Consider the following 8,627-nt stretch of genomic DNA (forward strand, 5'->3'; position numbering starts at 1 on the left):
TGAATGGGTTAACCAGGAAATTAAAGAAGAAATAAAAAATACATGGAAGCAAACAAAAATGAAAACACAACAGTCCAAAACCTTGGGATGCAACAAAAGTGGTCATGAGAGGGAAGTATATAGCAATATAGGCCTACCTCAAAAAGAAAGAAAAATCTCAAACCTAACCTTACATCTAAAGGAACTAGAAAAGTAATAGCAAATGAACCTTTAAAGCCAACAGATGAAGGGAAAAAATAAAGATTAGAACAAAACAAATGATACAAAAACAAACAAAACAATAGAACAGATCAATGAAACTAGGAGCTGAAAGAATAAGATTTATAAACCCCTAACTTATCAAAATTGATAAACACCAGACTTATGAAAAAGAAAAGAGAAAGGACCCAAATAAATAAAATCATGAATGAAAGAGGAGAGATCACAACCACTACCACAGAAATACAAACAATTGTAAGAAAATGTTATAAAAAATTATATGCCAACAAATTGGTCAATCTGGAAGAAATGGATAAATTCCTAGAAACATACAAACCACAGAAACTGAAACAGGAAGAAACAGGAAACTTGAACAGACCCATAACCAGCAAAGAAATTGAATCAGTAATCAAATATTTTCCAACAAACAAAAGTCCATGGCCAGATGGCTTCCCAGGGGAATTCTACCAGACATTTAAAGAAGAGTTAAAACCTATTCTTCTCAAACTATTAAAAAAAAGAAAGAAACATTACAAAAACTTCCAAACTCATTCTATGAAACCAGCATTACCTTGAATCCAAAAACAGACAAAGACCCCACCAACAAGGAGAATTGCAGACCAATATCTCTGATGAACATGGATGCAAAAATTCTCAACAAGATACTAGCAAATAAATTCCAACAGCACATTAAAAGAATTATTCACCAAAATCAAGTTGGATTTATTCCCTTTCTGCAAGTAAGAGTCAATATCCACAAATCAATCAACATGATATACTGCATTAATAAAAGAACCCCGTGAGCCTCTCAATAAATGCAGAAAAAGCATTTGACAAATACAGCATCCTTTCTTGATAAAAACCCTCAAGAAAGTAGGAATAGAAGGAACATACCCCAACATCATTAAGGCCATGTACAAAAGACTCACATCTAATATCCTCAATGGGGGAAAAACTGAAGAGCTTTTTCCCTAAGGTCATGAACAAGACAGGAATGTCCACTCTCACCACTGTTACTTCACATATACTGGAAGTCCTAGCCAGAGCAATCAGACAACAAAAAGAAATAAAAGTTATCCAAATAGGAAGGGAAGATGTCAGACTTTCATATTCACAGATGACATGATACTCTATTTAGAAAACCTGAAAGACTCCACCCAAAAACTACTAGAACTGATACACAAATTCAGCAAAGTTACAGGAGACAAAATCAACATATAGAAATCTGTTGCACTTCTATACACCAATAATGAAGCAGCAGAAAGAGAAATCAAGGAATCAATCCCATTTACAATTGTGCTCAAATCCATAAGATACCTAGGATTAAACCTAACTAAACAGGTAAAAGATCTGTACTCTGAAAACTATAGAGCACTGATGAAAGAAATCAAACATGACAAAAGAAATGGAAAAACATTCCATGCTCATGGATTGAAATAGTGGTAAAAATGTCTATATTATCCAAAGCAATCTATATACTTAATGCAATACCTATCAAAATATTACCAGCATTTTTCACAGAGTCAGAACAAACAATCCTAAAATTTGTATGCAATCACAAAAGACCCTGAATAGCCAAAGCAATCTTGAAAAAGAAAAGCAAAGCTGGAGGCATCACAATTCTAAACTTCAAGTTATATCACAAAGTTGTATTGATTGAAGAAAACTGTATGGCAATGGCACAAAAACAGACACATAGATCAATGGAACAGAATAGAAAACCCAGAAATGGACCCGACTACTTTTTGACAAAGCAGGAAGGAATATCCAATGGAAAAAAGACAGTCTTTTCAACAAATGGTATTGGGAAAACTGGATAGCATCATGTAGAAGAATGACACTGGACCACTTTCTTACCATAAACAAAAATATACTTGAAATGGATCAAGGACCTAAATGTGAGACAGGAAACCATCAAAATCATAGGGGAGAACAGAGGCAGCAACCCCTTTGAAATCAGCTGTAGCAAATTCTTACTAGACATATCTCAGGAGGCAAGGGAAATAAAAGCAAAAATGAACTACTGGGACTTCATCAACATTAAAAGCTTCTGCACAGCAAAAGAAACAATCAGCAGAACTAAAAGGCAACATTTGGAATAGGAGAAGATATTTACAGATGACATATCTGACAAAAGGTCAGTATCCAAAATCTGTAAAGAACTTAAACTTAACCAAAAAAAAATAACAATGCAGTTAAGAAATGGGCAAAAGACATGAATAGGCACTTACCCAAAGAAGACATCCAGATGGCTAACAGACATATGAAAAGATGTTCAACATCTCTTATCACCAGGGAAATACAAATCAAAACTACAATGAGATACCTCACATCTGTCAGAATGGCTAAAATCAACACCACATGAAACAGCAGATTTTGGCAAGGATGTAGAGAAAGGAGAACCCTCTTACACTGTTGGTGGGAATGCAAACTGGTGCAGCCACTTTGGAAAACAGTATGGAGGTTCCTTAAAAAGTTAAAAATAGACCTACCCTTCAACCCAGTTAAATACAACTAGGTATTTACCCAAAGGATATAAAAATACTTATTTGAAGGGAAACATGCACCCTTATGTTTACAGCAGCATTATCACAATAGCCAAATTATGGAAAGAGCCCAAATGTCCATCAGCTGATGAATGGATACGATAGAGAAGAAGAGGTGTGTGTGTGTGTGTGTGTATACACACACATATATATGTCTATATAGAGAGAGGTATATATATATATAATAAGAATATTAATTAGCAATCAAAAAGAATGAAAAACTTTGTCATTTATAATAAAATGGATGGAGCTAGATTGTATTATGCTAAGCAAAATAAGTCAGAGAAAGACCAATACAATATTATTTCATTCAGATATGGAATTTAAGAAACAAAACAGATGAACATGGGGAAGAAAAAAAAAAGAGGGAAGTAAACCATAAGAGTCTCTTAACTATAGAGAACAATGTGAGGGTTGCTGGAGGGGAGGTGGGCAGGGGATGGGCCAAATGGGTGATGGATATTAAGGAGGGAACTTGTGATAAGCACTTGATGTTATATGTAAGTGATGAATCACTAAATTCTACTTCTGAAACCAATATTACACTTTATGTTAACTAAATAGAATTTAATAAACTTGAAACAAAAAATAATGCTGCTATAATTTATTTTTGAGTATGGTGTAAGACAGTAGTCCAGTTTCATTCTTTTGCATGTTGCTGTCCATTTTTCCAAATTCCTTAAGAGACTTTTTCCCATTGGATATTTTTTCCTGTTTTGTCCACGATTAACTGACCATATAGTTGTGGATTCATTTCTGGGTTTTCTATTCTGTTCCACTGATCTGTGTGTCTGTTTTTATTCCAGTACCATACTGTCTTGATGACTACAGTTTTGTAATACATCCTGAAGTCTGGAATTGTGATGCCTCCAGCTTTGTTTTTCTTTTTCAAGATTGCTTTGATTATTCAGGAACTTTTGTGATTCCATACAAATTTTAGGATTGTTTGTTCTGGCTCTGTGAGAAATCCTGGTGATATTTTAATAGGTATTGAATTAAATGTACAGATTTCCTTGGGTAATATAGACATTTTTACCAGTATTTGTTCTTCTAATCCATGAGCATGGGATGTTTTTCCACTTCTTTCTGTCATATTCAATTTCTTTCATTAGTGTTTTAGAATTTTCAGAGTATAAGTCTTTTACCTCTTTGGTTTAGTTTATTCCTAAGTATCTTATTGTTTTTGGTGCAATTTTAAATGGGATTGATTACTTAATTTCTCTTCCTGCTGCTTTATTATTGGTGTATAGAACTGCAACAGATTTCTGTATGTTGATTTTGTATCCTGAGACTTTGCTAAATTTGTGTATCAGTTCTAGTAGTTTTTGGGTGGAGTCTTTCAGGTTTTCTTTGTATGGTATCATGTCATCTGCAAACAGTAAAAGTTTTATTTCTTCCTTGATGATTTAGATGACTTTTATTTCTTTTTGTTGTCTGATTGCTCTTGCTAGGACTTGCAGTGCTATGTTACATAACTGTGTTGAATAGACATCGCTGTCTTATTCCTGACCATAGAGGAAAATCTCTCCATTTTACTCCATTTAGGATGATATTAGCTGTGGGTTGTTCATATATGGCCTTTATGATGTTGAGGTATGTTCCCTCTATCCCTACTTTGTTGGGGGTTTTATCATAAATGGATGTACTTTGTCAAATGTTTTTCTGCATCTGTTGCAATGGTCATATATATTTTTCCCTTTTCTTTATTAATATGGTGTATCACATTGATTTGTTTATGAATATTAAACCACCCTTGCAACCCAGGAATAAATCTCACTGGATCATGGTGAAATGTATTGTTGGATTCAGTTTGCTAGTATTTTATTGAGAATTTTTTCCATCTATGTTCATCTGGGAAATTGGCCTGTAGTTCTCTTTAGTGGGAGCTTTATCTGGTTTTGATATCAGGTTAATGTTCGCCTCATAGAATAAATTTGGAAGTTTTCTTTCCTTTTCTATGTTTTGGAATAGTTTGAGAAGAACTCTTATTAATTCTATAAATATTTGGTAGAATTCACCTGTGAAGCCATCTGGCCCTGGACTTCTGTTGGGTGGTTTTGATTAATTAAATTTCTTTGTTGCTTATGAGTCTGTTCAAGTTTCCTATTTCTTCCTATTTGTTTTCATAGTTTATATGTTTGTAGGAATTTATCCATTTCTTCCAGGTTGCCCCGTTCATTGGCATACGGTTTCTCATAATATTCTCTTATAATTGTTTGCATTTCTGTGATGTTGGTTGTTATTTCTTCTCTCTCATTTTTATTATTGGAGCCCTTTAGCTTTTATTTTTTATAAGTATGGCTAGAGATTTATCCATTTTATTAATTTTTTCAAAAAGCCAGCTCCTGGTTTCATTGACATGTTCTATTGTATTTTTAGTTTCTATGTCATATTTCTGCTCTAATCTATATTATTTCCTTCCTTCTTCTTGCTTTAGGCTTAGTTTTTATTTTTCTAGCTCCTTTAAATGTGAGGTTAGGTTGTTGGAGATTTTTCTTGCTTTTTGTGGTAGGCCTGTATTACTATACACTTCCCTCTTAGGACTGTTTTTGTTACATCCCAAAGGTTTTGGACCATTGTGTTTTCAATTTTGTTTATAAAAGAGAGAGGGAGGAGCAGAAGGAGAGGGAGAGAGAGAATCTTAAGCAGGCTCCATGACCAGTGCAGAGCCTGATGCGGGGCTTGATCCCACACCCTGAGATCATGACCTGAGCTGAAATCAAGAGTCAGGTGCTTAACTGACTGAACCACCGAGGCACCCCCATTGTGTTTTTATTTTTATTTGTTTCCATGTATTTTTAAATTTCTTCTTTGACTTCCTGGTTGACCCATTCAATGTTTAATAGCATGTTGTTTAACCTCCAGGTATCTGTGGTTGACTTCTAGTTTTATAGTGCTGTTGTCAGAAAAGTTACATGGTATGATTTCAATCTTTTTTGTATTTGTTGAGATCTGTTTTGTGACCTAATATGTGGTCTATTCTGGAGGATATTCTATGTGCTCTTGAAAATAATGCATATTCTGTTTTCTTTTTTAGGATGTAATGTTCTGACTTCATCAAATGTAATAACATTTGTATTATAGGCATCCCAGAAGAAAAGAGAAAAGGTGGTAGAAAATTTATTTGAAGAAATAGCAGAAAACCTCCCTAATCTGGGGAAGGAAACAGACATTCAGATCCAGAAGGCACAGAGAACTCCCATCAAAATCAACAAAGCAGGCCAATACCAAGGCATATTTTAATTTTCAAATTACAGTGATAATGAAAAAATCTTAAAAGCAGCAAGATAAAAGAAATCCTTAACTTAAAAGGAAAAACCCTTAAGGCTAGCTGGAGATTTCTTAATGGAAACTTGGCAAGCCAGAAGGGAGTGGCATGATATATTCAAAGTGCTGAATGGGAAAAATCTGCAACCAAGCAGATCTATCCAGTGAAGCTAACATTCAAAATAGAAGATAAAAAGTTTCCCAGACAAACACAAAAGGAATACATGACCACTAAACCAGCCCTGCAGGAAATATTAAAGGAGACTGAGTGCAAAGGAGAGACCAAATGTTACAAAGACAAGAAAGGATCAGAGAGACTATGGACTCTGAGAAACAAACTGAGAGTTCTAGAGGGGAGGGGGGTGAAGGGATGGGTTAGCCTGGTGATGGGTATTAAAGAGGGCATGTACTGAATGGAGCACTGTGTTATACGCAAACAATGAATCATGGAACACTACATCAAAAACTAATGATGTAATGTATGGTAATTAACATAACATAATAAAATTAAAAAAAAAAAGGATCAGAGAAAATCTCCAGAAACAATGGCAATACAAGCAATAAAATGACACTAAAAACATATCTATCGATAGTTATTTTGAATGTAAATGGACTAAATGCTCTAATCAAAAGACATATGTTGTCAGAAGGGGTAAAAATAAAAAAAGACCCATCTATATACTACCGACAAGAGATTCACTTTAGACCTAAAGACACCTGCAGACTGGAAGTGAGGATGTGGAGAAATACATATCACATGAACAGATGTCAAAAGAAAGCCAGGGTAGCAATACTTATATTGGACCAACTAGACTTTAAAAGGAAGAGCAGAAAAAGAGACAAAGAAAGGCATTATATAATCATAAAGGGAAGAATCCAACAAGAAGATAGAACAATTGTAATATTTGCGCACCCAACATGGAAGTGCCAAATACATAAAACAATTAATAAGAAACACACATGAAGAAACTAATTGATAGTTAATGAAATATAGGAATATCAATACCCCACTTACCTCAATGGACAGATCATCTAAACAGAAAAAATAAACAGGAAATTTTTAAAAATCTACCTTATTTTCCTCCTACACATCATGATTTGATCAATCATCACATTTATAATAACGAGATTGTTTTATAGCTCTTTCCAAGGTATTAACAGCTCTGTGACATGACAGGCAAAATTAGGAAGAATGAGAAATTCAAATAATTTTATTGTGAAAATTCAGATAATAAAAAGAAAATTAACCATTGGTTTAACTTTCATTACTATTCATCTTTATGTAGGTAAATATTTTATTATATAGTAATACAGTTTTCTTGTAAGAAATGGGAAATCATTTCAGACTTTTGAAAAGAAAAATGACCCAAAGGCATATGAAGAAAGCAAAATTTAAGGAAGATTGGCTTGTGCTATCTAGAAACCTAGAGCACACAATGACAGCTACTTACAACTCTAAGCATAGAATGTACCACTGAGGTCACTATATTTTGTATCCACATCTGCAAACATTTGCTATGCTCCCTGAAGAATGGAAGAATGTTGTGATCATTCCTACAGAGGACAGGTAAGTATCCTGGATTTTTAAATGATAGAATTAGGAAGGGAGAGTTGCACATAGTGTTATAAAGGGTACACAGATGAAACAATGATTTTCAGCCTATTTTTTGGCCACATTTTAGTATTTAAAAAACCTGGGGTCATACTTGGAAAAATTACCTGACATAAAATACTGGAGTACTTGCAATCCTATTAAGCCATCATGTTCTACAACTGGCTAATCCTAAAATCTGTGAAATCCCACTGTCATTGTTTCCTCCTATATAATCAGGAGATAAAGTTCTTTAACATATTTCTTTGCTGTCAACTTGATGGCATATGTCTTAATTCTCAGGTTCACAAGTGGTACCTGGGCTGCAGTATGTCCTATGCCTCACTCAGCAATATGATTTTTATGACAGGACTTGTTATAAAAATATATATATCCTGAATTGTAACAAAAACACATTTCATTTGTTGATCAAAATTTGGCAAAAGCTATAAAAAGTTTGGGCTGCAACATGGCACGTACATCAAACTGGCTATGTCCCTTTAAGATGAATATATATGCATATGTACGCATATATAAAGAAATTTGCACGTATGTATTATTCCACCATGCACACTTTCTATCCCTAGAAATAGAGGACATTTATCCAGAATAACTTCAGTACAACAAAAGAAAGAATGATACTCGGAGATAAACAATAAGTCACATCATAAAAATAAAAAGAACTTTGAGGGGATTTTCTTAAACTCATGTGGGATATTATGATTTACAAAGCATTTTTTTAAAAAACATGTGATTTATTTTATTCAAAGAAGCAACTTATTGTATTTTAAAGTACATGGACTTGAAAGTCAGATGGATTCCAGTTTGAATCTTAACTAGTAAAAGAGGACCAAGTAACAAATATTCTGGGACCAGTTAATAACCAGTTGGAGTCTCATTTGCATCAGTGACAAAATGAGAGAAATCATAACTACTTGTCAGAGTTATGATGAAGACTATAAATATATAAAACTCTTAGCTTACAGTTCTAACAACGTCACTCAGCAAAGACAAAGCGAGAGGTA

This window comes from Neomonachus schauinslandi, chromosome 8 (assembly GCF_002201575.2).
Source record: "Neomonachus schauinslandi chromosome 8, ASM220157v2, whole genome shotgun sequence".
Classification (NCBI taxonomy): domain Eukaryota; kingdom Metazoa; phylum Chordata; class Mammalia; order Carnivora; family Phocidae; genus Neomonachus; species Neomonachus schauinslandi.